General features: G+C 40.5%; 1 pseudogene; it reads right to left on the bottom strand.

Annotated features, from left to right (window-relative positions):
• Positions 1-10,131: 10,131 nt before the first annotated feature.
• LOC101696848 (nucleolar protein 58 pseudogene) lies at positions 10,132-20,832 on the bottom strand (annotated as a pseudogene).
• Positions 20,833-21,813: the final 981 nt, after the last annotated feature.

The following is a 21,813-nucleotide window of genomic DNA, read 5'->3' as shown; positions in this document are numbered from 1 at the left end:
ACAAAAAATTAACAACAAAATTCAAGAACTGAACCAAGCTATTGAACAAATGGACTTAATAGATATTTACAGAGTGTTCCACCCCACAAAATCAGAATACACATTCTTTTCAGCTGCACACGGGTCATTCTCCAAAATAGACCACATGTTAGCCCATAGGATATATCTAACTAAATGTAAAAGAACTGAAGTTACCCCCTGTATATTATCAGACCATAGTGCAATAAAATTGGAGATCAATAACATGAGAAACTGCAAAACTCCCACAAACACCTGGAAATTGAATAACACCCTCCTGAACAACCAATAGGTCACAGAGGAAATTAAAGAAGAAATTAAACAGTTTCTACAAGTAAATGATAATGCCAGTACAACATACAGGAATCTATGTGACACAATGAAAGCAGTTCTACATGGGAAATTCATATCAGTGAATGCCCATATTAGGAAAACAGAAAGAACTCAAATAAATAACCTGATGCAGAACCTCAAACTCCTAGAAAAAGAAGAGAATAACAAACCCAAAGCTCGCACAAGAGAGGAAATTATGAAGATCATAGCAAAAATCAATGCAATGGAGACTAAGAGAACAATACAAAAAATTAATGAATCAGAGCTGGTTTTTTGAAAGAATAAATAAAATCAATAAACCTTTAGCCAACCTTATCCAAAAAAAAAAGGAAAGAAAAGGCTCAAATCCATGCAATTAAGAATGAAAAAGGGGAAGTCACAACAGATCCAGCAGAAATCCAGAGGATCATCAATACCTACTTTGAGAACCTGTACTCTAATAAAATGGAAAACACAGGAGAAATAGACAGATTCCTAGATATATATGAATTGCCAAAATTAAATGAAGAAGATATAGAAATTCTAAACACCCCAATTACAATGAGGGAAATTGAAAATGTAATAAAATATTTACCAACAAATAAAAGCCCGGGTCCTGATGGCTTCACTGCTGAATTTTACAAGACATTTAAAGAAGAACTAATGCCATTACTCTTTAAACTCGTCAAGGAAATTGAAAGGGAAGCAAGGCTTCTAAATTCATTCCTGGAAGCAAATATTACTTTGATTCCAAAACCAGGGAAAGACCCAACCCAAAAAGAGAACTACAGACCAATCTCCCTAATGAACATAGATGCAAAAATCCTCAACAAGATACTGGCAAACACAATACAGAGTGTCATCAAGAAGGTCATACACCCTGACCAAGTCAGATTTATCCCAGGGATGCAAGGATGGTTCAATATTCATAAATCAATAAATGTAATACACTATATAAACAGAGTCAAGGACAAAAACCACATGATCATCTCAATAGACGCAGAAAAGGCATTTGACAAAATCCAACACCCATTCATGATAAAACACTACAGAAAATTGGAATAGAAGGTCTTTATCACAACCTGATTAAGACTATCTATGAAAAACCAACAGCCAACATCATACTAAATGGTCAAAAACTGAAAACTGTCATGCTAAATTCAGGAACAAGACAAGGATGCCCACTATCACCACTTCTGTTCAATATAGTTCTGGAAACAGTAGCCACAGCAATTAGAAAAGAGAAAGAAATAAAAGGAATAAAGATAGGAAAGGAAGAAGTTAAACTGTCATTATTTGCTGATGATATGATACTTTATATAGAAGACCCAAAAAACTCTACCAAAAGAGTTCTAGACTTAATTGACAGATTCAGTAGGGTAGCTGGATATAAGGTCAACAGTCAAAAAGCAATAGCCTTCTTATACACAAATAGCAGACTCATTGAGAGAGAAATTAGGGAAACAATTCCTTTTACAATAGCATCCAAAAAATGAAATATCTAGGAATCAATCTAACAAAGGAAGCAAAAGACCTCTACACTGAAAACTACAGCACTCTGAAAAAGAAGGTCAAGGAGGATATAAGAAAATGGAAAGACATCCCTTGTTCCTGGTTAGGAAGAACAAATATAGTGAAAATGGCTATACTTCCAAAACTACTATATAGATTTAATGCAATACCAATTGAAATTCCAACAATATACTTCACAAAACTAGAGAAAACAATTCAAAAATTCATTTGGAACCAGAAGAGACCTAGAATACTAAAAGCAATTCTGGGGAACAGAGACATGGCTGGGAGTATCACAATCCCCAACTTGAAACTATACTACAAAGCTACTATGATAAAAACAGCATGGTACTGGCAAAGAAACAGACCCGAGGATCAGTGGAATAGATTAGAAGATGCAGAAACAACTTGAGACATACTCAGCCACCTCATCTTTGACAAAGGAGCCAACCACCCTCATTGGAGGAAAGATAGCCTATTTAATAAATGGTGTTGGAAAAACTGGATTTCAACCTTCCAGAGATTAAAACTAGACCCATATCTATCACCATGCACTAAACTAAGATCAAAGTAGATTAAAGATCTAAATATTAAGACAGAAACACTAAACTTGCTGGAAAATAAGTTAGGTAGAACTCTTGAAGATATTGGCACAGGAAAAGACTTTATGAACAAAACCTCAATAGCATGGGAACTAACAGAAAGAATCAACAACTGGGATTTCATCTTATTAAAAAGCTTCTGCACTGCAAGAGAAACCACCAACCGAGCTAAGAGACAACCTACAATGTGGGAAAAAAATTTTAGCAGCTGTAACTCAGACAAAGGGCTACTATCTAGAATATGTAAAGAACTGAAAAAAATCAGACCCCCCAAATTCAAAGACCCAATTCAAAAATGGGCATCTGAAATGAACAGACATTTCTCAGACAAAGAAGTAAAAGCAGCAAATAAACATAGGAAAAAATGTTCAACATCACTGGTCATTCGAGAGATGCAGATGAAAACAACACTGAGATTCCACCTCATCCCAGAAAGAATGGCTGCTATCAAGAAATCAACCAATAACAAATGCTGGCGGGGGTGTGGAGAGAAAGGAACCCTTCTCCATTGTTGGTGGGAGTATAGACTGGTGCAACCACTGTGGAAATCAGTCTGGAGATACCTCAAAGAACTAGGGATGGAGGTCCCATTTGACCCAGCCATTCCCCTGCTAGGTATTTTCCCAAAAGAATTAAAAGTATCATACCACAGCGATATAGGTGCACCTATGTTTATAGCAGCACAGTTTGTAATAGCTAAAGCTTGGAAACAGCCCAAGTGCCCATCAACTGGAAACTGGATAAAGAGGATATGGTTTTTTTTATAAAATGGAGTACTACTCAGCCATAAAGAATGAGAAACTAGAGTCATTTATAGCTAAGTGGATGCATATTGAGGCCATACTCTTAAGTGAAATAAATAGGACACACATGTGTGAATACCAAATAGTTTTTCTAGTGTGAGAAACTGAGAGTGTAAATAAGGATTAAAAGGAATTAATAACTCATAATTGATACTTTGAAATAGGAAAAGGTCCAAAAGGGTAGCGGTGGTGGGAGGAGATGCAGAAACGAAAGAAGGGAAAGGAAAAATTATGAGAAAAGAAAGAAAAATGGAAACAAAGTCTATGTAAATAGGAAAGGGTGGAGGGGTGAAGGGCGCACAGATAATGGGGAAAAATAAGAACCAAGATACGTCATGTACAGGTACAGCATTCAATGATAAATGTAAACGTACTGTATACCTAAAATGTACCAATAAAAGAATTTAAGGGAAAAGAAAGAAAGAAAGAAAGAAAAAGTTGTCTGGACTTCTCAATCCTGCTTAACCTCAAGCTTCAGACAGAGCCCCCACCTCAGCTCACCCCCGTGGGAGAGTTTGGTGCTTGCTGGCCTGCCGGTACCCTATGGGGCCATGGTCATCTCAAGAACGGGATGTCTCCACATTGTAGTCCAGCACATTGCATAAAAGCCTTTGTTAATCACTTTGTGGTACCATAAAATGACAGGCATTTGATTCTCGCAAGCAAATACTCTGAACCAAGAACCTTAATATAATGGTGGATATAAAATTATAACGGCCAAGTGGCAAGTCCTTGGTGCATTTAGGGGATCACAAGGGGATAACAAGAGCTTCTGGTGCCTCTCTAATTGTTTTTAAATTTTTATTTATAGTGGTATTAAGCAGTTCCCTAAGAGCTCTAGCCATAAATTACGATGACTGTTTCTGAAGGCTTTTAACTGTGAGGAAATTGGGAATTAGTTCCCTTTCTCTTCAGACACAGGTGCCTGAATGTTTCCTAACAGATGCAATTCTTCCAGATTTGCTGAGTCCATGACTTACCAGTAGATTGCAAACTTTAACAAGCTTCAGGATCTCCTGAAGGACTTTTAAAAGCTCAGATTGCTGCATCCTAATGCTCACATTTCCAATTCAGTAGGACTGGGGTGGTGCCTGAGAATTGTTACTTCTGACAAGTTCTTGGATTACCCCAACACTGCTGGTCTTGCAAACCACCGTTTTGAGCTCAATGCTCCAGGCCACCTGCCATTGTTGGGTCCTATGCTATAGTTTGGATATGAAGTGTCACCCAAATGCCCATGGGTTAAAGCCTCACCCTCTAGTTTGGTGCTATTTGTAGGTGGTGGAACCTTTAAGAGGTGGAACCTAGTGGGAGGAACTGAGGTCATAGAAGGCGGGTCCTAGCTGGAGTTATTCGGACTCTGTCTCCTTCTCTTCTTTCCTCTTTGTTTCCCGGTTGCCATAAGGGAGCAGCTTCCTCTGCCATGTGTTCCCACCATGATGTGCTCCCTTGCACCAGGCCCAGAAGCACTGAGACCACTGACATGGACTGGAACCTTGGAAACCATGAGCCAAAATAAACCTTTGTTTATCTGTGTGTGTGTGTGTGTGTATGTGTGTCTGTGTGTGTGTGTGTGGTGTGTGTGTGTGTCTGTGTGTGTGTATGTGTGTCTGTGTGTGTGTGTGTGTGGTGTGGTACTGGGGGATGAATCCAAGGCCTTTCACTGAGCTTTACCCCTAGTCCTATTTTTTTATTTTGAGACAGGGTCTTGCTATATTGCCAAGTTCCCCAGGCTGAGCTTGAACTTGCTATCCTGCCTCAGCCACCCAGAGTACTAGGATTGCACGCATGCACCACCATGCCTGGCAAACTTTCTTCTGTATAAGTTCATTATCTCAGGTATTTTGTTACAGTAATACCAAGCTAACTAACATACCTCCAAGAAGTACCTCAGTGTCTCTGTCATTTTTATTCCAGAGAGAAGTTAGCCTACCTACCCTGACCCTCACCCTCAGATTGTGCTTTCCACATTGCCTGTAGATTAGATGCCTCTTAGGGTAAAACAATATTAAGAGCATTTGTTCCTAGTCCTTACCATGGAGTAAAACCTAACCCCGGCACAGAGCTAAGGCAACAAACGGCATGATGCGAACCCACCCAAATGTCCCAGATTACTCAGAAAAATTAAAATATGATTATATTTAACTTCCAACAAATGTAGTGATTTTTTCCCTATGACTCCACACATAAATATGTTCCACTTTAACATGAGGAAGTAATAATCACATATGATTTCAGCAATGAAGTCGCACTACCGGAGGTTATCTTCATGACAGAACTCCAAGGTCCCTTACTTCCATTTCAGGCTATTTTTTCCATCAGTAGACTCTGATTCATCCCCAGCTAATTTCTATACATACAAGTATTTCCAATAGGTCGTATCTTAGGATATTTTCTTACAATAATTTCTTTCACATTTGTTAATCCTCAATCTTGGGTAATTGATTTAAGTTACTTTCTTGTACTGTTCATTCTACACATCACTGATTTTTTAGCCTTTTAGTTTGGAATGATTTTGAACATGCAAAAAATTTCAAGAATACTATTTTACCATAATTTATACAAATAGATGATAGATAGATGACAGAGAGTGCCTCAGTGTCTGTCATTTTTATCCCAGAGAGATTATAGCCATTATATAGCAGCTTTATTGTGGAATAATCTCCAATTTCCATACTTCATACAGTCTTAGAAGTTGGAAACACCTGATCTACTTTCATACTTTTTTTTTTAACATAGGTAAGGAAATAAGAGGAGAGAGGGTAATTTGCCTAAAGTCACATAGTTGATGAAAGTCCTAGAACTAGACCGTAACTCTTGACATTAATCTAGAAAAGCTTCCTTATCTTACTTCCTAATTGAGAATTTTCTTATATTCTAACTTCTTTTCTCCATTTTTTCACATATCAATTCTTTCCCCAATTAGATTTTAAGCTCCTCGAGAAAAAAAAAATGTCATTTACTTTTTGAGTAATATGAATAGCAACTATGTGAGACTCAGTACTAAAAGCTTTGCAGACATTGGTCCCAAAATCCTAACAGCTCACTGCTGAACACTGGAGAAATTAATCCCTGGAAAATAATTCTCTGGGTGGCCTGCAGGATCAGGATGCCCAGAAGGACTCTTTCCAGATAAACTTTTTCTTGAAAAAGAGTTTTCTTAGGTCATGTGTCGTACAGTCTGGCCTTGAACTCGAGGTCCCCCTTCTTAGCTTCCGAAGTGGCAGAATTACAGGTGTACACCACCACATCTGACTTCAAATGAAATACTTGCACTTGTACACCTTTGGGCTTGCAAGGGGTGGGCTCTGAGTGATTCCTCAGATAATCTGAAGACATCTAATGGGAAGTAGTTGGCTTCTTTTTAATGGTGTTAGTATTTTTAGCAACCATACTCTGTTTGGCTCACATTTTCAGAGGTTTTAGTCCATAGTCACTTGACTTCATTGCTTCTGAGGCTTTGGATAACAGGACATTATGGCAGAGATCATGTGATGGAAGAATCTGCTCTCATTTAGGAAGAGGAGAGAGAGAGAGTGAACAAAATAAACCCTTTAAAGTGTATTAAACTGGACTTACCTAGGTGGGAAACTTAGCTTCCACCACCACCCAACTGCAAATCACCAAGAGGATCAGTGCATTAATCCACGACCAGGTTAGAGTTCTCATGGTCCTGTCACTTCCAAGGCCCTACCTCTGAACGCTGCTGGCCTGGGGATCAAACTGTGGGAGACATTTCAGAGCCAACCCACAAAGACCAGCTAAACTGCCTCTGGGGGTGGTCACTGAATGATTTCTCCACTCCGAAACTCAGCCACAAAGAGGGCTGGTTCAGATTCTTTCAGGTGGTTCCAGGCTTCTAGCAGGCACATTAAGTGAGGAAAACCATGGGCATTTGTTTTGTGAAATCTATAAAGTACTACAGAATAATATGCTAAAAGGAACGTATGGAAAGCTCCACTTTTTATTTTTACAAGATGGTTACAAACATATAAATCAGAGAATTTTCACATTTTGCAAAATGTTCAGCATTCGTCTCAGTGTTGGTTTCCTCTTACTGCTCTTGTCCCCTGTGGGCATGATTGTTCCCTGCTCACTTGGAGCACTTCTGCTTATCTGCAAAGCCCTAGGGGTAGAACTGGGCATCTCTAGTATCCCTTCTCTGGAAGGCACCAGTCAGGAACAAGGCCAGGGCTGGGCCCCGGCCACATCGAAGAGACAAAAGCCTGTGGAGACACTTGGTTCTTGCTGGTGGGCAGCTTTGTCACTGCTGTGGCCCCTGGACAGTCAGTCAGTGTGGATAGGGCACTGAAGCTGTGCAGGAGGAGAGGAGGCTCTGTAAAGGAAGCTCTGGGCTGAGGAGTCTGGGTGAGCCAACTTGGCGCCCTCTGCACTTAACTGGCTGCAGGGAGTTTAATCCTGAGGCCCCTCGAGGCGGCCCTTACCCGCTCCTTCCTGTGGGGTGTGGCGATGCTCTGTCCTGAGATGTGCTCTGGAAAGCTCCTGCTTCGAGGACACTTCCAGAGAAGGGTGTTCTTTGCCACCTCTCTTGGGCGCTGTCATTAACTGGAGAGAGGCCGGGCCCACAGGCAAACGCATCTGTGTTATAGATGCAGCCTCTCAAGCAAGCTTTTCTTTTCTTCCTTTCTTTTCCTTTTCTTCTATTCTATCATTTTCCTCGTTTTCTTTTCTCTTCCCTTCTCTTCCTTTCCTTTCCTTTTCTTGCTTTGGTTTGGTTATTGCCTTTGTTTTGCTTTTAATATTTACTGTTGGATATGCCCACCCTGACCTTGCATGAAAATCACCCCGAGGCTCTGAGACTGTAACTCAGGTTAACTCAGGTAACTCCTCCACTGGTCTCAGCTGCGGTGTAATGGGATTCCCAAACTTGGACACACCCCGTCCCCTCACTAGGATCCCATTACTCTCAATCTGTCCGACATCTCAGTTACGGTCGCATACATTACCTGTTACCCCTCCTAAACTTCCACGGGGCTAATGTTAAGTTTCTTTGCTCTTCTGGCATTATATCAACATCTTCTGCTAACCGTTTATCATTTTCTGATTAGAAACTCTGGGAATGGGAGTCACAAGTCTGGCAGCCAGAGTTTCTCAACTAAAATGGAAATGGAAAATTAGTTGTTAGTTTATAAATACAGTTTTCGAAGTAGACCCAAAAAAAAGCCTCTCAAAACCTGGTGAATCCTGGGAGAAAAAAATTTTAAGTATACTTAGTAGTAAAAAGGTTGGATGTTATCTGATAAGGTTATCTTTTAAACTGGTATAAAATTAGCTCTGGCCTTTGAACACACAATAACAGATAAATGAAAAACATCCCAGAAAGTCACTGGTGGCCTGCGGAAGCCAGTTAGGGGACTGCATTTGTGTGAGATAACACACTCGCAGATATGCAAAGGCGGAAGCTGGATCTTGGCCCCTTGTGCTCACGTGCGCTCCCACTGCCAGCCAGAGTCCCTGTCTCTCTCAGTCCCCCTGGGACCGGGCCCTCCCAGACCTGTCAGAGAAGAGTCTCGGAGGGAAATGCTGGAGATTATTGTCTGCCAAGTCAAGCTCTTGCTATCATCCGGAAATGTTTAACATAAGTGAATCTTTAATTAACTTCAAAAAGTGCCTGTTCCTGGTCTCAGGTATGTAAACACGGCAGGACAAAAGTCACTCCTCTTTGTCAAAAAGAGTTTTCAAAACATCAATTAGAAAGGGTTGGTATGCCTGATGAACACCCACCTGGACAGTCAGAAAGAAATTAGGGCTAATTATGAGCGACCCCCTTCCCCCTGCAAGCATTTGTTCCTGATTATGTACTGGGGAGGTAAAATCAAGCATACTTTTTTGGCTCTATTTTATTTATTCAGATGCTCAGTAATCAATGTATCATTACCAGCAATTACTCCAGCCCTAGAAATATAAATGTGAACAAAATAAACAGAAAGTGAGACAAAGTAGGATTTTTTTTTTTTTTTTGGTACTGGGGATCAAACTCGGGTCCTTGCGCTTGTGCCCCAGGCGGTGAAACCACTGAGCTAAATCCCCGGCCCCAACAAACAGAAAGTGTATTGAAGTGAAGCTGTGGGGCAGCGTGTGGAAGGGTGGACAGGTGGATTGCGAAAGTAAGCATCAGTTAAGGAAAGTGTGTGGCCAAGCAGCTACTACTTGACCCCCTGTTAAAACACTTACTTATGATGCAGACCTCTAAAAAAAAGCGTATGTCACCTTTGAATACAGAAAGCTCCACTGTACCTCTCACCCTTCATGAGATTGTTTTTAATTCACAAGTTCTCACTCTCTGAATTGATGAGATCAAGTTGGAACTAAAAGAGAAGAGCATAATTTTATGCTCTTATGCTCCCCACCCCTAACCACTTACACTTCAGCATTAACTAGCCAGGAGCTGGGGTCATTCAAGCAGAGTTTACTTCTTTACAGATGATAAGCAAGACAATGCACTGTGTGTCTAGGGACTTAGAGGTGAGAAGAGAAAGAAAAGCAATCTCAGAAAACCTGAAAAGGAGTTTGGAGACCAGTAAAGCAATTTGGAGCACATTGACATTTAAATCAGATACTTTCATGTAATAAATATTTGCTGAATATTTCCCCGGGCAGCTAGATTCCATAGATAGGGCCGCATTGTTTCCCTTAAGACGCTAGCACTGTGTGTGCACAATGGTGGGGCACAGGATACATTGCAGCTCTCATTTCCAGCAGGTAATCCCGTGAAGAAAACAGTATAATGCGGCTGTGGCTGGGGTAAAGTTACCCTGGGCAGAACTTCTGGGAGAGCATTGAAGCAAATGCAAATTGTGTCACCTTCTTGGCTTGGGGCTTCCCAAGGCCCGCTGTAAAGACCCGCGGCTGCAAGGACGCAGTCACTGGTATTCCAGCCGCTGAAAACCTACGCTCTCGCTAAGCAGCCGGGACTGAAATACAGAGAACAGCAGCGCGGAGGTGCCACCAGCATGTCCTGCGGACCCGGGCACCGCGGCCACCCTGTCCGGAGCACTTACAAGACAGGGTTTACCAAAAGCATGGGTCTTTCGGGGTAACGCCACTTTCCCTATTATCGTTTGCATTAGTACATGCGTGTAGCACGTAGTGTTTGCATTCCTTATGTGCAGCTGGTGCAGGTACACAATATCTTTAATTCCTTCTCCACTCCCAGTCCCTCCTCTCTGTCCTCCTCCTTTCATCTCTTGATCCCTTTCCCATTGAGAAATATCTATCTCCCTCCTTCCTGTTATCTTTCATTTTGCTCATTACTTATACTTTGGGTTCTCATATAAGAGAAACCATGTGATAGTGAAGCTTTTATGTCTGATTTACTTCATTTAACCTTGTGGTCCCAAGGTGCATCCATTTTCCTACAAATTACTCAAATTTATCCTTCTTTATGGCAGAGTAGTGCTCCACTGTTTGTAGATGCCACATCTTCTCTATTCATTCATCTGCAAATGGACATATAGGCTGGTTCCAAGATTTAGCTATTACGAATCATACTGGTATAAACACGGCCATGCATAAAAAATGGGAGTTCTGTGAAGAATTATTAAAGGATTGAGAGTGCTTTTTTTTTCTTTTTGAAATATGATCTTTCTAGGTATTTCAGTCTGACCTCAAACTCAAGATGCTCCCATCTGTGTCGCCCAAGTGCTAGTATTACAGGCTCCACCACGTTGGGCCTAGACGGCTTTTGTTTCTAACCATGCTTCCATTAAAAAAACTTTTTTTCAGATCACTTTCTTTACTAGTACATGCTTGCAGTACATAATGTTGGCACTCCGTGTGGGGAGTTGGTACTTATGCAAGGCACTTTCCCGAAAGAGCTGAAGACATCATATCACAGTGATCCATGTACAACCATGTTTGTAGCAGCTCAACTCATAATAGCTAAACTTTGGGAGTGGCCTACATGTCCATCAGCCGGTGAATGGTTAAAGAAGTGTGGTATTTACACACAATCGAATAAAACTTTATTTTAAGGGGCTGGGGGTGTAACTCAGTGTTGGGGTGTTTGATGTCTAGCATCACAAAAAAGAGAGCAAAGTATTTTAACGTGAAGAAAAGTATTTATATTTAGGTGCTTTAGAAACTAATGTAAGTTTATTTTACTGAACACTATGGTCTTGAGGTGCATCTATTTACCTATGAATGACTCAAGTTTATCTTTCTTTATGGCAGAGTAGTACTCCATTGCCTATAAATATCACATTTTCTTTATCCATTCATCTGTTGATGGACATGTAAACTGTTGCCAGGATTTAGTTATTACAAATTGTGCTGCTATAAACACAAGTATGCATGGATCACTGTAATATAATGATTTTAACTCTTTCGGGAGAATACCTAGAAAGGGAATAGCTGGGCCAAATGAAATTTCCATCTTGAGTTTTTGAGGAATCTCCATACTGATTTCCATAGAGGTTGTACTAGTTTACATTCCCACCAACAATGTGGAAGGATTCCATTTCCCCACAGCCTCGCCAGCATTTGTTTTTATTTGATTTCTTGATGATGGCCATTCTTTGTGGAGTAACATGCTATCTTGATGTTGTTTTAATTTGCATTTCTCTAAGGGCCACCAATATTGAATCAGACACACAAAGTTCAATATCGTATGGTTTCTCTTATATGAGAGACTCAAAATATAAATAAAGAGCAAAATAAAAGATAGATAATAAGAAGTAAGATACATTTTTCAAATGGGAAGGAGAACGAGATGGAAGGAAGGGAGAGGGAAGGAAGGCAAATGGAATTTTTACAAAGGGAGAATTAAAGAAAAAGTGGAAATAGAGCTTTTATAAATAGGAGGGGAAAGAGTTGGAGAAAGCAGGGAAGGTTGAGGGGAGAAGGGAACAAAGAAAGAATTAAGATGTGGAATGTCCAGGTACAAACTCCCCATGATAGATGGAATCACTATGCACTGCAAGCACAATGGAATAAAAATTTTAAAACCACACAATTTCAAGAAAAAAGAAACTGATCTGGGGTAAATAATAAAAATGTTGATCAAATAATAGCAGAGACTTATACATTTAGCAAAAAGCAGGAGGATGACTCTTCTTTTAAATACCTTCCTGCAGAAATGTTAGACAAGTACAGCAATACACTTTACCTAGATATTTTAAGTATTTAATCTCACTCTTCACTTAATAACTCAAGGAATAAATACATACTAGGTGGCTTGTGAAATAAATATATGGGATAGGGTCCTTACCTGAGGGAAACTAGCAGTGGTCATGTTCAAGCATGAAAAGAAGGCTATTACAGCGTATGCTTTCACCAGACACTCTTCACCATTCATCTGAAATGCAGATTTCGCTGGGCATTCTGTACTTTAATTGCTAAATCTGGGAACCCTAAAAGAATGCATCCAGATTAAAGAGAAAATTAGTAATTCCCTAAGTTTACTGATCAAGTGATAATACTCAACTAAATTATCATCCTCCTTCAATGTCCTCAAGTTGCTGTGGGCTAAATCCCAGCCTCAAAATTCACATGTTGAAGTCTTGGTCTCTGCTGGGTCTGTACTTGGAGCAAAGTCTATAGGAGGTCACTAAGATTAAAGAAGGTCAGGGGAGCGGGGCCCTGTGCTGGTAAGATTAGTGTCCTTACAAGAAGCCACACCTCTCTCCTCCTCCTCTCCCTCCCCTTTCTCTCCCCCTCTCTCTGTCTCTCTGCACACCAGGAGTAGAGCTCACATCAACCCAACTGTGCTGCTAACCTAATCCTCATCTCCCCAGCCTCCACAACTGTGAGAAAATAAGTAATACTCTTTGAGCTTCCAGGCCATGGTATTTTGTTGTGGTGGCTGGAGGGGACCAAGATTGCTCTTTGTACCAAGAAGTGGGGGCTGCCCTCCCAATTGCCTCAGTGTTAGAAGCAGCCTTGGAACTGAGTAAGGGGTAGAGACTGGAAGAGGTGCATGCTCAAAATATAGCAATTAAGGGTGATTCTGGTAAAGTCTTAGACAGAAAGGAAAAGCGTGTTGTTAGAGTCTCCAAGAATTCCAAGCTCTGCAAACAATAGTAATAAAACAATAATACTTTTTTTCTAAACTGGAGGCAAGGTGATTGTCTTAGTTCATTTCCATTGCAAAAATGAAATACTGGAGACCACATAGTTCACATAGGAAGTACCCTTCTGTGGCTCCCACTCTGGAGGCTCGGTGGTGTCCCAGTGGTGAGAAGGTGACTAAGACAGCACTCCTGCCACAGTGGCATCTGTCATGATGAGATGCAGCCAGGGGTCCTCACCAGAGCCCATGCCATGCTGTCTGGACTGTCGACCCTTCATAGTGAGCTAACTAAACCTCTTTCTTTATGGTTACCCAGCTTCAGGGACCTCCTCGGACTTGCCTCCCAGAGCTGCCTCAGAGCTCCAAGCTTCCCCGCTTCCAGCCAGCAAACCATCCACAGCTGCTGCCTTGGGTCATGTAGACCTGGGCACAGCTCATGCTGGAAGCAGACCATTGTTTGCGGGTGAGCAGAAGGCAAGAATTAGGTTATGGCAGCCTCCACCAAGATGTCAAGGACAAGCCTGGGGCAGAAGACTCCTGCAGGGTCAGAGCCCCCGCAGAGAGAGCTCTTCATGGGTAATGACTACTGGAGCTGTGCTGGTAGACCTCAGTGGTGACCCCAGAAAGGCACAGCTAAAGATAATGTGCGACACTCACCAGGGGAAGCTGCAGACCAGCAATGTCTTGGGGGTGAAGCTGCCCCAGTCTGTGAAGGTTCCTGTTGCATCCTGCCCAGGGTCCCAGACTTGCTCTGCTGGATTTCACTCTTGCCGTGGACCAGTTACTCCTTTATACCTAAACCATGGCTCCCTCTTGGAACAGGAAAGTTTGTTTTATCCCTTTCCTGCCATTATATCTCGGAAGTATTAGGGTGTGCTTTACTTACTACGGGCAGTCTGCCTTGCGCATCAGTGGAGACTTTGAATTTTGAATGCATGCTGAAGCAAGACTTTAGAGCAGTCAGGGTGAAAAGATTGTATCTTGTATTATAAGGAGGATACGACTCTTAGGGCTGGGGCAGAGTGCTAGGGTTTAAACATGGTTCGAGTATGTCCCCCAAGGTTTGTGTTGAGATTTAATCTCATTGAGAGGATAGAAACTTAATATGAACACAGTATTTGTTCACCTTTGGGAGGTGATTAGGATTAGCAAAGGTTGTCAGGGAGGAAGCCTTCCGTGATTGGACATTGGTGGCTTTATAAGAGGAGAGACAGACCAGCAGGCACACGTGTGCATGCGCACACACGCACGCACACACACACACACACTCCCATCACTTGCCATGTGAGGCCCCATACTCCCTGAGATTCTGCCAGCCAAAAGGCCATCGCCTTGAACCTACAGAACTGTAAGCCTAATAAACTTCTTTTCTTTATAAAGTAGGCCTGCCTCGGGTATCATGTTATAGTAATGAACATGGACTAATACAGGGATGTGGCTAAATATCCTGGGAGATGTTGACTGTAGCTTCTGTTGGTGCCCCACTAAGTTCCCTTTTCTCCTAACTCATATTGCACCATTCTGCAACTATTGTAAGTTTGTCTTCTCATGGCTCACAGAGGCTTCCTCTCCTGGAATTCTAATGCAACTGTCACCTGAACAGGGACAGTCTGATGAAGATGGTTCATTGGCATAGACTACAAAAGTCTGACACAAGTTATGGTACAATTTGTACTCTAGAGCTCTCCCTGGGATCAGGCTGCAGAGGGTTCCAGCTAATAGTGTGTCCTTATTTTGCTCTTTCCCCTCCTCTACCTTCCTTCCCCCACACCCCTTCTCCTGAGAGTATTCCCTTAATAGATCACCTGCACCAAAAGCCTTGTCTCAGGCTCTTCTTCTGGAGAGTAGGACCCAAGTTAGCAATTTAACTAGTTCTGGTTGCTTAGAGAATGCAACCAGAGTCCCAGCGCTTATAATATGAAACTTGAAGTACTAGCAAGTAAAAGTCACAAATATAGATTGATGTATAGTTGCAGTATTTTTGTGCTTTGAGTTCCTCCACTGAAGTGATTTTCAAAGATGATAAATCTCCAACAGGATGATTGTCTGTTCTTTTTGTGAACTGTAAATTAATTCGTGTATCTATTTACCTAACAACTACTTCCCGAATATAACCAGGGTCAGTACTAGGCAGCTTTCCGTCACTGTCACAAATTCCTGAGTCAATTTACAAGGAGTAAAATTTTATTCTGGTTCACAGTTGGGAGGTTTCCAATCATGGACAGGCAGACTATGCAGGCACAGTGTTCTCAGGCTTCTGGTGCCAAGATAGCACATCAAGGCTAAAATGCATGGTGGAACAAAACCCTGCACCTCATGGTCTTGACACGCAGGAGGCTAAGGCCCACCACCACCTTCCAGTGTGCTCCCCTGGAGACCTGAAGACTTCCCAACAGTTCCCACCTCTGAATGGTTCTGCCATCTTCCCATAGCACCAAGCTGGGAAGCCAGCCTTGAACACATAGCCTTTGGAGGATACTCCAGGTAAAAGCACAGCAGAGCCACACAGCATATTACCTGCTAGGACTTAGGAGGGAAACAGATTGCCCCCTGCCCTCCCAGAGCTCAGCTTGTACTGAGCCTCTCTCACTTACCTGCACAGCTGAGAGCGCCGTGCTTCTGAGCTCAGAGGGAGGAAATGGTGGTTTGCTGAGCAGAGAGGGTGTATACAGTTGTCCCTGGTAAGTGCAGCAAGCAGTTGTACCATCCGCAGTGAGTTTAAAGCAGTGGCAAAAAGGAACCAAAAGTCACTGTGCCTTTGATCCTACCATGTGCTGGGAATTCCAGCAAAGGCAGTGATAATACACGCTGTCTTCCCATCTAGCCTGAATGCCACTGAGAAGAACCTCAGTGTTGCCTCTACGGGAGTCTCGGGCAGCACAGCTTAGCCCTCAGCCAAGACTGGAGGGCACAGCAGCATCCCTCATCACTCCAGGATTGGTCAGAAAGAGGGTTTTAGCGCAATGTCTTCCAAAATACCCACCAGAGTCTCAGCCTCACCCCACTATGATCCCTGGAAAGCACAGGCAGTTGGTTATGAGAATTTGTGAGCTGGGATCAGGCCAGTGCACAAAGAACCCACTTCATTGTAAATGTGCTTATTTTATCTGACGCGAAGGTGCTTTGAGAAAAGAAGAAACAAATGGAAAGGGAGGGCAAATCCTAACACTTTCTGCAAGTCAGAGATTGGATCTGTGTGGGCTCTGAGAGAGGAGTTGATCTCTTACCCTGTGCTGGCAAAAGATTTAAAGTGAGAAGAGCAACTGCTCATTCCTGGGGATTTGGAGGCAGTCATTGGCTTAGACTTTGTCAATAGAAAGGGGTAACTAAGGTTCTGAACAACTCAAGACTTCTTCCTACTTGGCATGCTTACCAAACAAGACCAGAAGTTTTAAAACCTTCACAAGTTACCCAAGCAATTAGCATCCCACCATCTGATCAGTCATGGGCATGAGCTTGAGTGACCAAGCACATTATCTTCCCAAGCTCGCATTTTTACACCGCGTGATTTGATTCAGCATTGTACCTGAGAGCCATTTAAGGACTATGAATTACATTTTATGTGTTAAATGAAATTTTCACATGTGAAGCTTTTCTTCAGGAAGCTAGGAGTGAGAACAAGAGAAGTGAGAGGTTTTTTTAGCAGAGCTCTGTGCAGACCTGCACTGTCCAATACTGCAATTACACACCACATGTCACTATTTAAATTAATACACAATCAAGTTTAAAATTTAGCTAATTTTTATTTTAGAACAATTAAGGCTCAGATAGAAACTGAAAAAATATTACAGATGGTTCCCATGTGCCCTTTACCAGGTTTTCCCCAATAATAGCATCTTATGTAACCGTTCTACAATTACTAAATTGGCTGGTAAATTTTAGAATTATAGAAAATTGATGTTGATACAACACTATTAATAAAACTTATTTAAATTTTACCAGTTTTACCAGGTACTTTTGGGGAATATAGTGCTTTGAAATTTTATTGTAAATGTAGATTTTTGTACCCATGATTATAATCTAGATAAATTACCTCTTTAGAATCATACTTTCCTCAAATCATACCCCTTTGCAATCACTGACCTGTTTTTCATCAGTATAGTTTTACCATTTTAGAATGTTATATAAATATAGAATGTTATATATATAACATTTTTATGGGTGTTTTTTTAACCACACAGTGCAATGTTCTGGAAATCCATCAAGATTTTACACATGTGTTTTATTTTTTAATTAGTTAGTAGTACTCCATTATATGGACATGCAGTAATTTAATTATCTATTTGCTGAAGGATATTTAAGTTGCTTCCAGTTTTTGACTTTTACAAATAAAGCTACCATAAACATTCATCTTTAGATTTTGTGCTCATTTTCTTTTTTTTTTTTTTTTTTTTTGGTACCAGGGATCGAACTCGGGACCTTGCGCTTGCGAGGCAGGTGGCAGAACCACTGAGTTAAATCCCCAGCCCTTGTGCTCATTTTCTGACAAATGGTTTATTGATTACTCAGAGAAATTCTCAGGTGTGACTGTTTGTTTATCTATTTCTCCCTTCTGTTCTATTTTTGATTCATGTATTTTGAAGTTCTGTTGCTTGGTGCATACGTGTTGAGGTCTGTTATGTGTTCTTGTTAGTTGAGTCTTTTGACATTTCGTAGTGTCTTTCTTTGTCCTTGGTAAATTTCTTTCCTCTGAAGTCTATTCTGATTGCTGGCAATATAAACTGATTAGTGTTTGCAAAATGTATCTTTTTCCATTCTCATACTTTTAACTTGTCTATAATCTACTTGTAGTTGAAGTGAGTAAATCCATTTTGCTAATCTGTCTTCTAACTGGTGTGTTTCATGTATATACTTTAAAATAATAACATGTCAGAATTCAGGATCCTGTTTTATTATTTGTTGTTTGTTTATTCCTACTGTTATTTTTTTCTGTCTTCCTCTTCATGCCTTTCTGTGAGTTAAACATTTTTTAGAATTTCATTTTAGTTTACTTATAATGATTTTATTTCTCTTCAGATAGTTTATAATATACATTCTTTTCAGGGCCTGTTACTATTCCAAATGAGTACAGGTATTTTATCAGCACTTAAAACTCTTTTCCACCCCTTATAGAATATTATTGTCTTAAATGTCACTCCACATACATTGAAGAACACCCTAGACAATGTTACAAAATTTTGCTTTCAACTCTCAAGCATTTAAAACAAGAGGAAAATAATATTCCATTCTATTTTCTCATATATTATCATTTCCATTGTTATTTTTTGATGGTCCAAGTTAACCCTTTAACTTTTTTTTTTTTTTTTTTTTTTTTGAGGAATCGGAGATCGAACTCAGGACCTTGCACTTGCCAGGCAGGCGCTGGCGCCACTGAGCTAAACCTCTGGCCCCATCTTTTCTTTTGTGCCTGAAGAATTTTATTTGACAAATTCTCTTACTTTCCTTCATCTAAGAATATCTCTACTTCACCTGTATTCTTGAGAAATATTTCACTTTTGAATTGATAATTCTTTTTTTAATCTCTTGAAAAATTTTGTACCAGTTCCTTCTGTACTTTGTGAGGAGAAACTATTGTTTGAATCACTGATGCCTTCTAATTAAAGTTCAGTTTTTCTCTGCCTGCTTTCAAGATTTTTTTTTCTTTGCCTTTACTTTCTAGAAGCCCAATTATGAGATGTGTAGGTGTGGTTTGGGTTTATTTTGGTTTACTTGTTTGGAGTTTGTTGAATCTATTAAATATGTTGGCTTATATTTTCCACTAAATTTGGGATGTTTTCCATCATGATTTCCATATATATATATTCATTTAAATTTTAGAGAATATTGAGCTTCATTGTGGGATTTTTCACATGCAATGTAACATTTTGGTTATATCCACCCCCCCTTACTCTCTCTTATACCCCTTCCTCCCCCTCTTTTCCCTTGTCTAATAGCCTCCTTCTGCTTTCTTGTCATGGAGGGGGGGCTCGAATATTAGAAAACCAGGTGATACCTCCCTTTCTGATCTAGCTTATTTTACTTAAAATGATGATCTCCAAATGCATTCACTTTCCTGCAAATGACATAAATTCAATTTTCTTTCTGGCTGCTGAATAACACACACACACACACACACACACACAGCATTTTCTTTATACACTCATCTCTTGCCAGGGACCTATGTTGATTCCACAACATGGCTCTGGTAAATTGTCCCTCCATTAACATGGATGTGCAGGTATCTCTGTGATTTTCAGACTCTAATTTCTTTGGGTAGATTCCAAGGAGTCAGAGCATATAGTAATTCTAATTTTAGCTTTTTGAGGATCCTCCATATTATTTTCAAAGAAAACAGTTTTATTTGTATGTCAAAGACTAAGAAATGAAGACATAACAAGGTTACCAGGGCTGATGACTGGTCCCTGCCCCATCCAGGCTGCCCTGGCCCCACACCAGCGTTCTGGTGCCCGCCCACCTGGCTAAGCGCATGTCCAGCTGACAGAACTGCAGCTTACTCCCATTAGTCCTCCATGTCTGTCTTTTTTTCTTTTTCTTCTTTTCCTCTGGGCTAGGGACTGCTGTGCCGGTGCATGGCTCTTCCTCAGAAACTGGTTCTTCCTTAATGTGCTTCTTTTTATCCTTTTTCTTTTTCTTCTTCCCAGATGTCCCTTCTTCTACCACTAGCACTTTTTCATCTTCCTCTTCCTCCTCTTCCTCCTCAACTTTAATTTTAATCTTGGCTCTCTTTTTTTGCTTTCTTTTCAATCACTTCATCCTCTTTATCTACCTGTTCTATTTTGCGTTTTTTAGAACAGGTTGGAAGTGCTGAGTCACCAGAGCGATCGTAAGTTTTCGCTTCACTTTTGTGTTCATATTTTTCTGCTTTTGCTAATGCCTTTCCTGTTCCACTTATTTTTCTTATCCCTCTATCTTCCAAGCTTCTCAATCTGGCTTCTAATTTGGCTCTGTTTTCAACTCTCATCGCAGAACTGGAATCCTCCCCGAAAACATCATACAAATAGCCAAAACAGTTTTGCGTGCCAGCATTCGAGAAATCTTTCCTTTGTGTCTGAGACTTGTCTGGCCTACAAGGGAAGCATGATAAATGAGACCGTATTTAGGGGTATCTCGCTTAGATTTGAGGGCTCTAAAAAGTGCCTTTTCTGCCCCAAGAATCTGAACTGTAGAAGCTGCAATGCTTGGCCAAATTCAAAAGAGAACCTGCATGAGCAATCAGCCGTGCTCCAACTAACTCGCCAACCATGACTGTCACATTGGGTGCAATGGCCATCATTTGGCTTTGTAGATTCTCATACAGCTGGGTTCGATATTCAGAGATTTCAATCACTTGGGTGCAAAGACGTAGAATATTGCGACTATCTTCTTCAGAAACCTCAGCTCCCATAGATAACTCTGAAGCTGCTTTTACTTCAGGTTCAACTTTGTCTAGCAACAATTCAGAAAGTTTGGCTCCACATTATTTTCCATAGTGGGTGTAATAATTTACACGTTTGCCAACAGTGTAGAAGGGCTCCATTTTCCCTGTTTCTTCACCAGCATTTTTTGCTTTTTGCATTCTTCGTAGTAATCACTCTCATTATAGTTTTGATTTACATTCCCCTGATGTTTAAAGATATTGAAGATACTATTTTTTATATATTTATTGAAAATTTTTATTTCTTCCTTTGAAAAGTGTCTGTACAGTTTATTTGTGCATTTTTTATTAGATTAGCTGTCTTCTTGGAGTTCATTTTGTTTCATTTTTTGTATATTCTGGATTTTAGTTCCCTGTTGGAAGAGTCACTGGCAAAGATTCTCTCCCATTATATGGGCTGTCTCTTCGCTCTATTGACTGTTTCCTTGGTGGTGGAGAAGTTTAGAAAACTGATGCAATCCCATTTGACAATCCTTAGTCTTATTTCCTGAGCTATTGGAGTCCTATTCAGAAAGTCCTTGCTTGTGGCTCTATCTTGAAGTGTTTCCCTTATGTTTTCTATTAGAAGTTTCAAAGTTTCAGAACTTATATTTAGGTCTTTGCTCCTTAAATTGATTACTGTACAGGGAGAGGGGGAAAGATCTAGTTTAAATCTTCTACATACAGATAACACTTTTCCTGGCACTATTCTACAGAGGCTATCTTTTCTCCAATGTGCACTTTTGACTGCTTTGTCAAGAATGAGGTGGTGGTTTATTTGGGTTTTTCCATTGTGTTTCATTGGTATGTGTGTCTGGGTTTTTGCCAGTACTATGGGTTTTTTTGTTATCATAGCTCTGCAGTATATTGTGAAACGGGTATTGTGATCCTTTCAAATTTTTAAATTTTTTCAGGACTTATTCTTAGGCCCTCACTCTTTCATATCTCCTTCTCAGAATCCAATGACACAAATATTAGACTTTTTAAATCCCATTTTCCTGGGCTCATTCATTTTTAGAAATCTATTTTCTTGCTTCTGTTCAGATTAAATAATTTCTATTGACACACTGTCTCTTCAAATCCCTTTAACATCTCCATACAGCTATAGTGCCCCTAGTATTGTACTTCATTATTGATATTTTT

This window comes from Heterocephalus glaber, unplaced genomic scaffold (genome assembly GCF_053883595.1).
Source record: "Heterocephalus glaber isolate CG9 unplaced genomic scaffold, H.glaber_assembly_v1.0 deba00001550, whole genome shotgun sequence".
In the NCBI taxonomy this organism is placed as follows: Eukaryota; Metazoa; Chordata; class Mammalia; order Rodentia; family Bathyergidae; genus Heterocephalus; species Heterocephalus glaber.
Note: the sequence above shows the minus strand (reverse complement) of the source record. Positions and strands in the feature narration are given on the sequence as shown.